The sequence below is a fragment of the Coregonus lavaretus genome, assembly GCF_964263955.1.
Source record: "Coregonus lavaretus genome assembly, chromosome: 22".
Lineage (NCBI taxonomy): Eukaryota > Metazoa > Chordata > Actinopteri > Salmoniformes > Salmonidae > Coregonus > Coregonus lavaretus.
The window spans coordinates 5,077,583-5,095,082 of record NC_140009.1 but is presented as its reverse complement, the minus strand read 5'-3'; the positions used below and the strand labels follow the sequence as shown (position 1 = coordinate 5,095,082).

Genomic DNA, 17,500 nt, shown 5'->3' with positions numbered 1-17,500 from the left:
CACACACACACACCCCCGGCTCTCTGCCTCTCTCAGCATCTGTGCTGCTTCTCTCTCTCTGCTCTCTGACTCTCTCTGCTCTCTCTCTCTCTCTCTCTCTCTCTCTCTCTCTCTCTCTGCCTCTTTCTCTCTCTCTCTCTCTCTCTCTCTCTCTCTCTCTCTGCCTCTTTCTCTCTCTGCCTCTCTCTCTCTGCTCTCTGCCTCTCTCTCTCTGCTCTCTGCCTCTCTCTCTCTGCTCTCTGCCTCTCTCTCTCTGCTCTCTGCCTCTCTCTCTCTGCTCTCTGCCTCTCTCTCTCTGCTCTCTGCCTCTCTCTCTCTGCTCTCTGCCTCTCTCTCTCTGCTCTCTGCCTCTCTCTCTCTGCTCTCTGCCTCTCTCTCTCTGCTCTCTGCCTCTCTCTCTCTCTCTGCTCTCTCTCTGCTCTCTCTCCTCTCTGCTCTCTCCTCTCTCTCTGTCGTAGCTCCCTGACTCTCCCTCCACCGTGCCGTGCTGCTGCTCTTTTCTTTCTTGACTGAACCAGCCAGGGAACATGTCCTCCAACCTGTCCCCAGGAGCAGGGTCTGGACCCCAGTCCCCCTTCAGGAAGAGGGGAAGCCTGCAGTACTCAACCAGCCCATGTAAGGAGAGGGACCAGGGGAGGGAGGGGTAGTGGGTAGTTTATATACCATGTTATCTGTGACTGAGTGTGTGTTGTGTATGTATGAGTGATGAAGAATGAGAGGATGCAGTATGAACTGAAGGATTTTCAACCTTTATTTATGCAGGTTATTCTCATTAAGATCAAATCTATTTTACAAGTTGGACCTGCTACTTATGTTAATGATGCTACTGATGCAGACCGATGTTGCTGCACATGTCAGTTGTCAGTTACTCAATTACCTAACAGGATGTATTATTCTGTTCTATAACTGGGATCATGTCCCTGTTTACATCGAAGCATTCAGTCCATGTGGTAGGTGTAGGGAATATGATGAATGAAGGCAGCCTCTCCATGAGCGACGTTTGTCCTTGAACAGTTTGGGGGAGCTAGAGACCTGTTGATGGAGGGGAATTTTTTTGAACAATATTTTTTTGTATCCCAAAAAAAGCACCATGGATTCCTTACGCTCAGTGATTTTCATTTTTTTGCTAGATGGTTCTTAAAAAGGAAATATAGAATTGTTGCAGTTTTGCTATCATTAGTTTTCCACAAAATGGTGAGATTCAAGCCAGACTCAAACCATATTCTACTCTTGGCTATTTCAGTAGACCCAGAGACAGTCTCGCTATGTTGGACTGAAATATGCTGTAGGCTTACTACACCAGTGATTCTCTGATCCTTGTTGATCCCTATAACTGAATGAGAGGATTAACTATGCTGTACTACCATATGCACAGCACGCTTATCAGACCTGCATCACCACTACAGAACAGAACAGAGGATCTATCTGACTTGTTCTGGGATCTAGAACCATAGAAATCACAGGGGGGTTGGTGGCACCTTCATTGGGGAGGACGGGCTTGTGGTATGAGTGGAATGGTATCTAATACATCACCTGGTTACCACCTGGTTCCCATTCCATTCGCTCCGTTCCGGGCCATTATTATGAATTGTCCTCCCCTCAGCAGCCTCCTGTGATAGAAATAGAATTAGAATATCTAGAATGGAAAGGTAGAATGATAGAACAGCACATACACTACAGTGGGGGGAAAAAGTATTTAGTCAGCCACCAATTGTGCAAGTTCTCCCACTTAAAAAGATGAGAGAGGCCTGTAATTTTCATCATAGGTACACGTCAACTATGACAGACAAATTGAGATTTTTTTTTCCAGAAAATCACATTGTAGGATTTGTAATGAATTTGTTTGCAAATTATGGTGGAAAATAAGTATTTGGTCACCTACAAACAAGCAAGATTTCTGGCTCTCACAGACCTGTAACTTCTTTTTAAGAGGCTCCTCTGTCCTCCACTCGTTACCTGTATTAATGGCACCTGTTTGAACTTGTTATCAGTATAAAAGACACCTGTCCACAACCTCAAACAGTCACACTCCAAACTCCACTATGGCCAAGACCAAAGAGCTGTCAAAGGACACCAGAAACAAAATTGTAGACTTGCACCAGGCTGGGAAGACTGAATCTGCAATAGGTAAGCAGCTTGGTTTGAAGAAATCAACTGTGGGAGCAATTATTAGGAAATGGAAGACATACAACTCGTCGTGTTTGGAGGACAAAGAATGCTGAGTTGCATCCAAAGAACACCATACCTACTGTGAAACATGGGGGTGGAAACATCATGCTTTGGGGCTGTTTTTCTGCAAAGGGACCAGGACAACTGATCCGTGTAAAGGAAAGAATGAATGGGGCCATGTATCGTGAGATTTTGAGTGAAAACCTCCTTCCATCAGCAAGGGCATTGAAGATGAAACGTGGCTGGGTCTTTCAGCATGACAATGATCCCAAACACACCGCCCGGGCAACGAAGGAGTGGCTTCGTAAGAAGCATTTCAAGGGAGTGGCCTAGCCAGTCTCCAGATCTCAACCCCATAGAAAATCTTTGGAGGGAGTTGAAAATCCGTGTTGCCAAGCGACAGCCCCAAAACATCACTGCTCTAGAGGAGATCTGCATGGAGGAATGGGCCAAAATACCAGCAACAGTGTGTGAAAACCTTGTGAAGACTTACAGAAAACGTTTGACCTGTGTCATTGCCAACAAAGGGTATATAACAAAGTATTGAGAAACTTTTGTTATTGACCAAATACTTATTTTCCACCATAATTTGCAAATAAATTCATTAAAAATCCTACAATGTGATTTTTTGGATTTTTTTTCCTCATTTTGTCTGTCATAGTTGACGTGTACCTATGATGAAAATTACAGGCCTCTCTCATCTTTTTAAGTGGGAGAACTTGCACAATTGGTGGCTGACTAAATACTTTTTTTCCCCACTGTAGCTAAGTAGTAAGCCAGAGAACAATCACAGACTGAGTTAGGTATAAATATCTTTGGAACAACTAGTCTAGCACAGGCAGGAACCCACAGAACACAACAAAAAAAGCCAGCAGATATAAAGTAGAGAGAGCGGAGACTTACCGATTGATGGCTGAGTTAGCTACCAAAGTCAAAGAAGAGCCAAGGAGAGGCCTTGAGAGGGAGAGGCCATTTCACCTGCCGAGGGAGAGTCAGCTAGCTAATCCAATAGCGATATAATTAGGTGAATCCACATTGAATTTACCCGGTTTATCTCCATCACTGCTGACACTCACAATGTACCGGTAGGTCAGTAGGAAATATAGGTTGCAGGCTTCACATTCACGTTCGGTACAGCACCTGGTTTTCAGTCAGAGTCTCATTCCGAATCCTGCCTTTCACTGGTTATACTAAATCAACAAAGTCCTCCGGGATTAAATGAGCACCGCATACAGTGGTTCCCATTCTCCAATCCGCTCACTTCCATAGATACAGAACCAAAAGACTGAACGACTGGGTCGCGTCCATAGTCTCCCGAGTGGCGCAGTGGTCTAAGGCACTGCATCGCAGTGCTAGCTGTGCCACTAGATATCCTGGTTCGAATCCAGGCTCTGTCGTAGCCGGCCGCGACCAGGAGACCCATGGGGTGGCGCGCAATTGGCCTAGCGTTGTCCAGGGTAAGGGAGGGAATGGCCGGCAGGGATGTAGCTCAGTTGGTAGAGCATGGCGTTTGCAACGTCAGGTTTGTGGGTTCGATTCCCACGGGGGGCCAGTATGAAAAATAATGTATGCTCTCACTAACTAAGTCGCTCTGGATAAGAGCGTCTGCTAAATGACTAAAATGTAAATGTAGATACTGAACAAAAAGAATGAACGACTGGGTCGCGTCCATAGATACAGAACAAAAAGACTGAACGACTGGGTCTAGTATGACTAAATTAAAAATAGTATGAATAAATTCATCAAAATAATGTTTTTAATGAAAATATATTAATCATTATTTGGATATGTTGGTAACCCGTTGTATAAAAGTGATAATGCCCTCGAAGCCGGTGTTTGGAGGATATATTGTAGATATTAGCGAACAACACCCGTGCCAATATATCCTCCAAACACCGGCTTCGAGGGCATTATCATTCAAATAGCTCCCACGCACCAGATCATTCAGATGTCTATAAACAGAATGACCCTTTATACCCAGGCACCCCTCCGTTGGCACTACTGCTCTCTGGATCTCTCTCTCTACCCAGGCACCCCTCCATTGGCACTACTGCTCTCTGGATCTCTCTCTCTACCCAGGCACCCCTCCATTGGCACTACTGCTCTCTGGATCTCTCTCTCTACCCAGGCACCCCTCCATTGGCACTACTGCTCTCTGGATCTCTCTCTCTACCCAGGCACCCCTCCATTGGCACTACTGCTCTATGGATCTCTCTCTCTACCCAGGCACCCCTCCGTTGGCACTACTGCTCTATGGATCTCTCTCTCTACCCAGGCACCCCTCCGTTGGCACTACTGCTCTATGGATCTCTCTCTCTACCCAGGCACCCCTCCGTTGGCACTACTGCTCTATGGATCTCTCTCTCTCTGGCCCACCCTCAAGATTACCTATGTCAATGGCATGTGACTAACCTGTGGCCCCCTATTGTAGGCTCCCTGCTGCTATCACCCTTAATAGAGGGGTGAGGACGGGGTGTAGAGATATAGGGAACCCCTGGCGGTTTAGTTCCACCATTTTACTTCACTCCACGTCCATGTCTCAAGACAGCCAAGTACCTGGTTTATTTTGTGGAAGAGGAAACGGTAGAAGACAGAGGTAAAGTAGGAACCTTAATCACAACAAAGTATTTTATGTGGTTGGGTTGAGAGTGGTTTGTGAATGAGGTGAGTATTCTTGCTGTTTTTGAATTGCCTTAAGAGCTTTTTGGTCTTTGTGTCTGAATTTCGGCCATGCTGCATAATGGACACTGTATATGGGACTCTCTTGCATTGTCTGTGTAATACAGCGTTGTGGACACTAGGGGGAGTGTGATGGACACACATGCAGACTGATCCCATCGTGACCAGTGTCATTGACGTGTTTCCAGGGTTAGTCAGTGGTCAGACCACAAGGTGCTGGTTTACCATCTAGAAGGGCAGGATCCTTATAAGATGATACTAATACATTATAATGTTGGCATACAAGCTTAGAACAAATCTTATAATGCATTATAACTGCATCATAATGCCTTATACCTGTCAGTGTTGCATTATAACTGCATCATAATGCCTTATACCTGTCAGTGTTGCATTATAACTGCATCATAATGCCTTATACCTGTCAGTGTTGAGTAAAATGTTACCAATTTATTCTGTGTCTATATTAAACCTTGGCTGTTAATCAAAGAGATCCGAACCTCTTGATGAGGTCGCTAGGTGTTAAGTTAACGTCGCTACAATACGGAGCGCATGAAATTGGCTTTAGAGCAGGGGGTGGGCTCCTCCAGTGTATTGAGCAGGTGCAGCAATTACATTTTAGTCATTTAGCAGACGCTCTTATCCAGAGCGACTTACAGTTAGTGAGAGCATACATTATTTTTCATACTGGCCCCCCGTGGGAATCGAACCCACAACCCTGACGTTGCAAACGCCATGCTCTACCAACTGAGCTACATCCCTGCCGGCCATTCCCTCCCCTACCCTGGACGACGCTGGGCCAATTGTGCGCCGCCCCATGGGTCTCCCGGTCGCGGCCGGCTACGACAGAGCCTGGATTCGAACCAGGATCTCTAGTGGCACAGCCTTAGACCACTGCGCCACTCGAGAGACAGCAATGTAACCTTAAGAGCGTTCTACACTACTCTTACCATAGACATAGTGTGTGTGTGTGTACCAAATTGCACCCTATTCCCTATGTAGTGCACTACTTTTGACCAGAGCCCCCATAGGGAATAGGGTGCCATTTGGGACGCATCATAGAATTCCTCTCACAGCTGGGATGCTTTGTGAAGAACTGATTGCCTCCGATGCCTGAGAGAGCTTCTGGCTTTGTTCTTCTGACAGGGCTGCTATTGAAACTGGATCGGCCACCCCAGTCAGAAGTCTCTTTCAGAAGGAATGACATGGTTATTCACACGTTATGCAACGCCCTGAGGACCACTGCTGTCTCTTCTATGGGCCATTACATGCATACATACATACATACATACATACATGCATGCATACATGCACAACCTAAACATGGACACATTTTGCTTCTTCTGTTCAAGAAGATTATAATAAATGTCTAACTAAAACTACAGAGGTCCATCTGATCTAATGACAGAGGCCATTGTCTAGGACCAGTTGTCCTCTCCTGACCAGGTCAAACCTCTTGATTGGCTGATTGATAAGAACGAACCAGGTCAAACCTCTTGATTGGCTGATTGATAAGAACGAAACGTATTCATTCTTTCCTCATCTACGTTGAGAGGAAAACAACTAAGTTTTAATCAAATCATTAATCAGATCATTAATCAGATCATTAATCAGATCATTAATCAGATCATTAATCAAATCATTAATCAGATCATTAATCAGATCATTAATCAGATCATTAATCAGATCATTAATCAGATCATTAATCAGATCATTAATCAGATCATTAATCAGATCATTAATCAGATCATTCAGACCTCAAACAGATCAGCAATGTCCTCTCCTTTCTCCCTTTTTGAAGCATGACGTCAGAATTCACCACATTTGACCTGTTTGCTTTAAAGGTAATTCCACTTTCAGATATTGATGATGGTGTTTAAATAATGCTACGTTATCATGTGTTTACTCTGTGTCTTGAAAGGGCAGATGAGAAAAATTCAAATTTTTCTGGCTGTTTCTACATTATCACTTCGTTGGGAACTTGAGACATATTTCTGACACAGAGACATTTGTGTTTACATCACAACACTGCATCACTGCATGTTCCGAGAGAATACAGCTCCACCAATGACAAGAGGTGAAATAAATACACACTGGCCCTTTAATTGTATTAATGTGAGAGAGAAGAGGAGGGGGAAGGGGGAGGAGGAGGGGGGCGGTCTTTTTAATTACACAATCCTCTCCTGGCTGTCCGCTGGCTCTCTGCAAGCACGTCTCAAACCCTGACCTGAACAGACTTCTCTTTCACATACAGAGACACACACACACACACACACACACACACAGAGAGAGAGAGAGAGAGACACACACACACAGAGACACACACAGAGACACATGCTCACACTTGCACACATACAGAGAGACAGAGACACACGCAGAGACACATACACACACACAGAGACACATACACACACTCACACACACACACACACACACACACAGAGAGACACATACACACATAGAGACACATACACAGATGGAGACACACACACACACGCAGAGACACACACACACACACACACACACACACAGAGACACATACACACACAGAGAGACACAGAGACACACAGAGAGACACATACACATGCATGCACACCTAAACCTTCTCCAGAGCAAAACAGAACATGGGAAAAAGCTAAAGAGGAGCTAGAGGGGGGTGATGAGAGAGAAACAGACTCCAGCCTCGTTCCTGAGTGATGCAGCCTCTCACCCCCCTGCCCCTCTGCACCACATGGTACGATCCAGATCGATGTCACAGACAATTAAATGAGGAAGATAGAACAACAGAGGCACTAGAGCAGCCAACCAGGAGCGGGGGGGGGGGGGGGGGGGGTCCAGCACTGTGTATGTATGACATGACAGATTAGAGTGGACAGTGGACATGCCTGTGTGTTTGTGTAGAGAGAGAGAGAGAGAGAATTTTACTGTACAGTGTGTGATGATGTAAGATGTATACAGCATTATGCAGAGTCAGTGTTGGATGCTGGAGGTGAAAGGCTATGTGTGTGTGGAGGTGAAAGGCTGTGTGTGTGTGGAGGTGAAAGGCTCTGTGTGTGTGGAGGTGAAAGGCTGTGTGTGTGGAGGTGAAAGGCTTTGTGTGTGGAGGTGAAAGGCTCTGTGTGTGGAGGTGAAAGGCTCTGTGTGTGTGGAGGTGAAAGGCTCTGTGTGTGTGGAGGTGAAAGGCTCTGTGTGTGGAGGTGAAAGGCTCTGTGTGTGTGGAGGTGAAAGGCTCTGTGTGTGGAGGTGAAAGGCTCTGTGTGTGGAGGTGAAAGGCTCTGTGTGTGTGGAGGTGAAAGCCTCTGTGTGTGGAGGTGAAAGCCTCTGTGTGTGGAGGTGAAAGGCTCTGTGTGTGGAGGTGAAAGGCTCTGTGTGTGGAGGTGAAAGGCTGTGTGTGTGGAGGTGAAAGGCTTTGTGTGTGGAGGTGAAAGGCTCTGTGTGTGGAGGTGAAAGGCTCTGTGTGTGTGGAGGTGAAAGGCTCTGTGTGTGTGGAGGTGAAAGGCTCTGTGTGTGGAGGTGAAAGGCTCTGTGTGTGTGGAGGTGAAAGGCTCTGTGTGTGGAGGTGAAAGGCTCTGTGTGTGGAGGTGAAAGGCTCTGTGTGTGTGGAGGTGAAAGCCTCTGTGTGTGGAGGTGAAAGGCTCTGTGTGTGGAGGTGAAAGGCTCTGTGTGTGGAGGTGAAAGGCTCTGTGTGTGTAGAGGTGAAAGGCTCTGTGTGTGTGGAGGTGAAAGGCTCTGTGTGTGAAGTTGAAATGTTCTGTGTGTGGAGGTGAAAGGCTCTGTGTGTGTGGAGGTGAAAGGCTCTGTGTGTGTGGAGGTGAAAGGCTCTGTGTGTGTGGGAGGTGAAAGGCTCTGTGTGTGAAGTTGAAAGGCTCTGTGTGTGGAGGTGAAAGGCTCTGTGTGTCTGGAGGTGAAAGGCTCTGTGTGTGGAGGTGAAAGGCTATGTGTGTGGAGGTGAAAGGCTCTGTGTGTGTGGAGGTGAAAGGCTCTGTGTGTGGAGGTGAAAGGTTTTGTGTGTGGAGGTGAAAGGCTCTGTGTGTGTGGAGGTGAAAGGCTCTGTGTGTGGAGGTGAAAGGCTCTGTGTGTGGAGGTGAAAGGCTCTGTGTGTGGAGGTGAAAGGCTCTGTGTGTGTAGAGGTGAAAGGCTCTGTGTGTGTGGAGGTGAAAGGCTCTGTGTGTGAAGTTGAAATGTTCTGTGTGTGGAGGTGAAAGGCTCTGTGTGTGTGGAGGTGAAAGGCTCTGTGTGTGGAGGTGAAAGGCTCTGTGTGTGGAGGTGAAAGGATCTGTGTGTGTGGAGGTGAAAGGCTGTGTGTGTGGAGGTGAAAGGCTCTGTGTGTGGAGGTGAAAGGCTCTGTGTGTGTGGAGGTGAAAGGCTCTGTGTGTGTGGAGGTGAAAGGCTTTGTGTGTGTGTGGAGGTGAAAGGCTCTGTGTGTGGAGGTGAAAGGCTCTGTGTGTGTGGAGGTGAAAGGCTCTGTGTGTGGAGGTGAAAGGCTCTGTGTGTGGAGGTGAAAGGCTCTGTGTGTGTGGAGGTGAAAGCCTCTGTGTGTGGAGGTGAAAGGCTCTGTGTGTGGAGGTGAAAGGCTCTGTGTGTGGAGGTGAAAGGCTCTGTGTGTGTAGAGGTGAAAGGCTCTGTGTGTGTGGAGGTGAAAGGCTCTGTGTGTGAAGTTGAAATGTTCTGTGTGTGGAGGTGAAAGGCTCTGTGTGTGTGGAGGTGAAAGGCTCTGTGTGTGTGGAGGTGAAAGGCTCTGTGTGTGTGGGAGGTGAAAGGCTCTGTGTGTGAAGTTGAAAGGCTCTGTGTGTGGAGGTGAAAGGCTCTGTGTGTGTGGAGGTGAAAGGCTCTGTGTGTGTGGAGGTGAAAGGCTCTGTGTGTGTGGGAGGTGAAAGGCTCTGTGTGTGAAGTTGAAAGGCTCTGTGTGTGGAGGTGAAAGGCTCTGTGTGTGTGGAGGTGAAAGGCTCTGTGTGTGTGGAGGTGAAAGGCTCTGTGTGTGAAGTTGAAAGGCTCTGTGTGCGGAGGTGAAAGGCTCTGTGTGTGTGGAGGTGAAAGGCTCTGTGTGTGTGGAGGTGAAAGGCTCTGTGTGTGAAGTTGAAAGGCTCTGTGTGTGGAGGTGAAAGGCTCTGTGTGTGTGGAGGTGAAAGGCTCTGTGTGTGTGGAGGTGAAAGGCTCTGTGTGTGTGGAGGTGAAAGGCTCTGTGTGTGTGGAGGTGAAAGGCTCTGTGTGTGAAGTTGAAATGCTCTATGTGTGGAGGTGAAAGGCTCTGTGTGTGTGGAGGTGAAAGGCTCTGTGTGTGTGGAGGTGAAAGGCTCTGTGTGTGTGGAGGTGAAAGGCTCTGTGTGTGTGGAGGTGAAAGGCTCTGTGTGTGAAGTTGAAAGGCTCTGTGTGCGGAGGTGAAAGGCTCTGTGTGTGTGGAGGTGAAAGGCTCTGTGTGTGTGGAGGTGAAAGGCTCTGTGTGAAGGTGACCATGCAGAAGGTTTCTGCAGATTGATCATTATTATGCTGATGTGTTGTGGAAGAGAAACTCTCAGCTGCACCATGTGTACAGCATGTGGAAGTAACTAAAGCAGAGTGACTTGCCTGAGAACTGAAGACATCAGTTAGCTCCCTGGCATTAGCACTGCAGACTATTTTCAGTGTGTGAGCCTAACATATTTCACAGCAATCTGAGGTTTGTCGGGGACATCTAAAACTACAGTGCAATGTAGGAGGTTAATAAAACAGGAAGTTGTAACCTTTGACCTTTGTTTCTCCTCTTCCCAGTCAGCATCAGATGGTTTCCACTTTTATACTCCTGAGTGGCGCAGTGGTCTCAGTGCAAACTGTGCCACTAGAGATCCTGGTTCGAATCCAGGCTCTGTCGCAGCCGGCCGTGACCGGGAGAACCATGGGGCGGCGCACAATTGGCCCAGCGTCGTCCAGGGTAGGGGAGGGAATGGCCGGCAGGGATGTAGCTCAGTTGATAGAGCATGGCGTTTGCAACGCCAGGGTTGTGGGTTCGATTCCCACGGGGGGCCAGTATAAAAAAGTAATAAATGTGTTCACTAACTGTAAGTTGCTCTGGATAAGAGCGTCTGCTAAATGACTAAAAATGTCAATATTGACCCTAATCCTTCATCCCTGACGACTGTTGGCAACAACAACAACACAAGCCCCAGCTGACAGAGATTGAAAAGGGAGTCTTCTGTATGTTCAGTTCAGTTCTGTGTTTAGCTGCTGAAATATTCATGGAGTGGAAGTCAAATATCAAGGTGATACCATTATCCTATTTCATTTAGCTGGGGCATTTTGTGTTTCCAGGTCAAATCCAGGTCAATAGAATAGCATATAGTACCATGTTTATGTCCCAAATGGCAGCCTATTCCATTTATAGTGCAGACCAGAGCCCTCAAAGGTAGTGCACTATAAAGGGTAGTTCCATACAAGCACAATCTATGATGACCCCTGATGATTATCCTCAGGATATACTGCTGCTTCCTTCAATACTAGATTCTGATTGGCTGAAGTTCAGCATCACACCGCAGTAATGGTTCAGCATCCACACCGTAGTAATGGGCAAGCATCCACACCGCAGTAATGGGCAAGCATCCACACCGCAGTAATGGTTCAGCATCCACACCGCAGTAATGGTTCAGCATCACACCGCAGTAATGGTTCAGCATCACACCGCAGTAATGGTTCAGCATCACAACACAGTAATGGTTCAGCATCCACACCGCAGTAATGGTTCAGCATCACACCGCAGTAATGGTTCAGCATCACACCGCAGTAATGGTTCAGCATCACACCGCAGTAATGGTTCAGCATCACACCACAGTAATGGTTCAGCTTCCACACCACAGTAATGGTTCAGCATCACACCGCAGTAATGGTTCAGCATCACACCGCAGTAATGGTTCAGCATCCACACCGCAGTAATGGTTCAGCATCACACCGCAGTAATGGTTCAGCATCCACACCGCAGTAATGGTTCAGCATCACACCGCAGTAATGGTTCAGCATCCACACCACAGTAATGGTTCAGCATCACACCGCAGTAATGGTTCAGCATCCACACCACAGTAATGGTTCAGCATCCACACCGCAGTAATGGTTCAGCATCCACACCGCAGTAATGGTTCAGCTTCCACACCACAGTAATGGTTCAACATCACTTCACAGTAATGGTTCAGCATCCACACCGCAGTAATGGTTCAGCATCACACCGCAGTAATGGTTCAGCATCACACCGCAGTAATGGTTCAGCATCACACCGCAGTAATGGTTCAGCATCCACACCGCAGTAATGGTTCAGCATCACACCGCAGTAATGGTTCAGCATCACACCGCAGTAATGGTTCAGCATCACACCACAGTAATGGTTCAGCTTCCACACCGCAGTAATGGTTCAGCATCACACCACAGTAATGGTTAAGCATCACACCACATGGTGAATTATTTCCATAGAACTCACAGAGCCCCTTGTTGTCCATGACAGTATGTATCTGCATGTGAAATGTTACTGTTGGGGTTATCGGTTTCCCCTTGGTGTGTGTTGTGTGGATGGGGAGTTATGTAACCATTAGATGATCTAAATATAGCAGCCATTAGGGGATTAGATACATACAGGACAGGGCCAGTGGCGGAGGGATCTGCTGTCTTTGCTGCTGGACGCACACACACACACACACACACAGACACACAGACACACACACACACACAGACACACACAGACACACAGACACACAGACACACACACAGACACACACAGACAGACAGACACACACACACACACACACACACACACACACACACACAGACAGACACACACACACACACACACACACACACACACACAGACAGACACACACACACACACACACACACACACACACAGACAGACACACACACACAGCTGGATTAGATACAGAGAAGCCCGGTGGTCTCAGCTGGATTAGATACAGAGAAGCCCGGTGGTCTCAGCTGGATTAGATACAGAGAAGCCCGGTGGTCTCAGCTGGATTAGATACAGAGAAGCCCGGTGGTCTCAGCTGGATTAGATACAGAGAAGCCCGGTGGTCTCAGCTGGATTAGATACAGAGAAGCCCGGTGGTCTCAACTGGATTAGATACAGAGAAGCCCGGTGGTCTCAGCTGGATTAGATACAGAGAAGCCCGGTGGTCTCAGCTGGATTAGATACAGAGAAGCCCGGTGGTCTCAGCTGGATTAGATACAGAGAAGCCCGGTGGTCTCAGCTGGATTAGATACAGACAAGCCCGGTGGTCTCAGCTGGATTAGATACAGAGAAGCCCGGTGGTCTCAGCTGGATTAGATACAGAGAAGCCCGGTGGTCTCAGCTGGATTAGATAAAGAGAAGCCCGGTGGTCTCAGCTGGATTAGATACAGAGAAGCCCGGTGGTCTCAGCTGGATTAGATACAGAGAAGCCCGGTGGTCTCAGCTGGATTAGATACAGAGAAGCCCGGTGGTCTCAGCTGGATTAGATACAGAGAAGCCCGGTGGTCTCAGCTGGATTAGATACAGAGAAGCCCGGTGGTCTCAGCTGGATTAGATACAGACAAGCCCGGTGGTCTCAGCTGGATTAGATACAGAGAAGCCCGGTGGTCTCAGCTGGATTAGATACAGAGAAGCCCGGTGGTCTCAGCTGGATTAGATACAGAGAAGCCCGGTGGTCTCAGCTGGATTAGATACAGAGAAGCCCGGTGGTCTCAGCTGGATTAGATACAGAGAAGCCCGGTGGTCTCAGCTCTACTGTCATACCCACCACTGGCCGCTGGTTGACCACTACTGTCAGAACACAACGACACCCCGCTCTGGTCTGACCATTCCCAACGACACCCCGCTCTGGTCTGACCATTCACAACGACACCCCGCTCTGGTCTGACCATTCACAACGACACCCCGCTCTGGTCTGACCATTCACAACGACACCCCGCTCTAGTCTGACCATTCACAACGACACCCCGCTCTGGTCTGACCATTCACAACGACACCCCGCTCTGGTCTGACCATTCACAACGACACCCCGCTCTGGTCTGACCATTCACAACGACACCCCGCTCTAGTCTGACCATTCACAACGACACCCCGCTCTGGTCTGACCATTCACAACGACACCCCGCTCTAGTCTGACCATTCACAACGACACCCCGCTCTAGTCTGACCATTCACAACGACACCCCGCTCTGGTCTGACCATTCACAACGACACCCCGCTCTGGTCTGACCATTCACAACGACATCCCGCTCTGGTCTGACCATTCACAACGACACCCCGCTCTGGTCTGACCATTCACAACGACACCCCGCTCTGGTCTGACCATTCACAACGACATCCCGCTCTGGTCTGACCATTCACAACGACACCCCGCTCTGGTCTGACCATTCACAACGACACCCCGCTCTGGTCTGACCATTCACAACGACATCCCGCTCTAGTCTGAGCATTCACAACGACACCCCGCTCTAGTCTGACCATTCACAATGACACCCCGCTCTAGTCTGACCATTCACAACGACACCCCGCTCTGGTCTGACCATTCACAACGACACCCCGCTCTGGTCTGACCATTCACAACGACACCCCGCTCTGGTCTGACCATTCACAACGACACCCCGCTCTAGTCTGACCATTCACAACGACACCCCGCTCTGGTCTGACCATTCACAACGACACCCCGCTCTAGTCTGACCATTCACAACGACACCCCGCTCTAGTCTGACCATTCACAACGACACCCCGCTCTGGTCTGACCATTCACAACGACACCCCGCTCTAGTCTGACCATTCACAACGACACCCCGCTCTGGTCTGACCATTCACAACGACACCCCGCTCTGGTCTGACCATTCACAACGACACCCCGCTCTGGTCTGACCATTCACATGTTTCAATGACAACACAGCCAAGTATATGCTCTACAGTTATAATGTACTAGCTATCATACCACTGTAAGACCTGGGTACCATATGCACTGTGTGTGCGTATACTGGTGGGCAGCAGCCCCTCATACATCCTACCAGGGATTCATTTTAGATCCTAGTCTGCTGTTTGGGGGGGAAGAATAGTACTGTTGCACACACAGACACTGCTGACCGCTAAATAAACTCTGGGGGACACGAAGGTGAATCATATCCCTCTGTCTGTCTGGCTGGCTGGCTGGCTGGCTGGCTCTCTGTCTGTCTGTCTGTCTGTCTGGCTGTCTGTCTGGCTGGCTCTCTGGCTGTCTGTCTGGCTGGCTGGCTCTCTGGCTGTCTGGCTGGCTCTCTGGCTCTCTGGCTGTCTGTCTGGCTGGCTGGCTCTCTGGCTGTCTGTCTGGCTGGCTCTCTGGCTGTCTGTCTGGCTGGCTGGCTCTCTGGCTGTCTGTCTGGCTGGCTGGCTCTCTGGCTGTCTGTCTGGCTGGCTGGCTCTCTGTCTGTCTGTCTGTCTGTCTGTCTGGCTGGCTCTCTGTCTGTCTGGCTGGCTGGCAGGCTGGCTCTCTGTCTGTCTGTCTGCTTGTCTGAACTGTTTTCAACCACTTTGTATTCACTTCATGTTAATGTTAGCATCTCTCATCTAAGGCATGTGATATGTCAGACAGTATGAAAATGTATGCACTCACTAACTGTAAGTCGCTCTGGATAAGAGCGTCTGCTAAAATGACAAATGTTTAAAAAAATATATATACTAGAATTATTGTCAATCTAAAATATTCTCATATAAATATAAATACAGTTTATACAGGTTTTTATACCAATTTCTATATCAATAGCCTCTAAAATATATGTAAACAGACCATAAATGTCAACAAAAAAAAATTTGGAAACCTGCAAGTGCTATTATATGATAATATCAGCACTTGCTGCATTACAACTTGTCTAAGTCCTTATCATCAACTGATTTCAACCAGTGTACGGCTGTGGATTGACTGCATTGTTTGAATGGAATGTTGGCATATTGACAGTTAATTAGAAAAAAATATAGAAGCATTCCTCTAAAACCGGCTGGCTAGCTTGCTAAGAAACATACAGTGAAGATAAATTATTTAAATTATTTATTTTACGCAATATCTTATCACAACACTGGCTAACCATGGTTGGCTAACTCCCTGACCAAAATGGCTGACCTTTGGACCGTCATAAGAAGGTTCATGTCCTTTCTAGTATTCAAATTCCTAATTCTATGGAAGGGCCTTTAGTGGTGTTGATTGGCCGTGGCTGCTGAACTTGAATGGTCCTTTGGAAGTACAAACAGCTGCTGAGCTCAGACCTCAAGCACTGGGCTGGCTTGCTGTTTCTGTACTGCTCTGTATACTGTTTGACCGTCAGGCTGGGGAACAACAACTGTCTGCCAGACACTGTGGAGTTGGCTAAGCATAGCAGAAAGGAAAAAACGCACATCTGATTTGGCAAGGTGCAGGCCGACCGAACATAACACTGCACACCCCTCTCTCTCTCTCTCTCTCTCTCTCTCTCTCTCTCTCTCTCTCTCTCTCTCTCTCTCTCTCTATCTCTCTCTCTCTCTCTCTCTCTCTCTGTCTCTCTCTCTCTATCTCTCTCTCTCTCTCTATCTCTCTCTCTCTATCTCTCCCTCTCTCTCCCTCTCCCCCCCTCTCAATTCAATTCAATTTAAGGGCTTTATTGGCATGGGAAACGTGTGTTAACATTGCCAAAGCAAGTGAAGTAGATAGTAAACAAAAGTGAAATAAACAATAAATATTAACAGTAAACATTACACTCAGAAGTTTCAAAAGAATAAAGACATTATAATGTCATATTATGTCTATATACAGTGTTGTAACAACGTGCAAATAGTTAAAGTACAAATGGGAAAATAAATAAACATAAATATGGGTTGTATTTACAATGGTTCTTCACTGGTTGCCCTTTTCTTGTGGCAACAGGTCACAAATCTTGCTGCTGTGATTGCACACTGTGGTATTTCACCCAATAGATATGTGAGTGTATCAAATTTGATTTGTTTTGTAATTCTTTGTGGGTCTGTGTAATCTGAAGGATTTGGCAGGAGGTTAGAAAGTGCAGCTCAGTTTCCACCTCATTTTGTGGGCAGTGTGCACATAGCCTGTCTTCTCTTGAGAGCCAGGTCTGCCTACGGCGGCCTTTCTCAATAGCAAGGTTATGATCACTTAGTCTGTACATAGTCAAAGCTTTCCTTAAGTTTGGGTCAGTCACAGTGGTCAGGTATTCTGCCACTGTGTACTCTCTGTTTAGGGCCAAATAGCATTCTAGTTTGCTCTATTTTTTGTTAATTCTTTCCAATGTGTCAAGTAATTCTCTTTTTGTTTTCTCATGATTTGGGTGGGTCTAATTGTGTTGTTGTCCTGGGGCTCTGTTTGTGTTTGTGAACAGAGCCCCAGGACCAGCTTGCTTAGAGGACTCTTCTCCAAGTTCATCTCTCTTTAGGTGATGGCTTTGTTATGGAAGGTTTGGGAATCGCTTCCTTTTAAGTGGTTATAGAATTTAACGGCTCTTTTCTGGATTTTGATCATTAGCGGGTATCGGCCTAATTCTGCTCTGCATGCATTATTATTATTTTTGTACACAGAGGATATTTTTGCAGATTTCTGCATGCAGAGTCTCAATTCTCTCTCTCTCTCTCTCTCTCTCTCTCTCTCTCTCTCTCTCTCTCTCTCTCTCTCTCTCTCTCTCTCTCTCTCTCTCTCTCTCTCTCTCT

The 17,500-nt window shown here is 47.4% G+C and overlaps 1 protein-coding gene and 1 pseudogene across 2 annotated transcripts in view; both read left to right on the top strand.

Annotated features, from left to right (window-relative positions):
* LOC311149472 (uncharacterized protein) overlaps positions 1-17,500 on the top strand; it is a gene marked incomplete at both ends in the record, with an annotated part of 790,865 nt that overhangs the window by 526,803 nt on the left and 246,562 nt on the right. The window lies entirely within an intron of this gene.
* The window catches only part of LOC311149440 (AMP deaminase 2-like), a 48,938-nt pseudogene that overhangs the window by 8,641 nt on the left and 22,797 nt on the right, over positions 1-17,500 (top strand). The window lies entirely within an intron of this gene.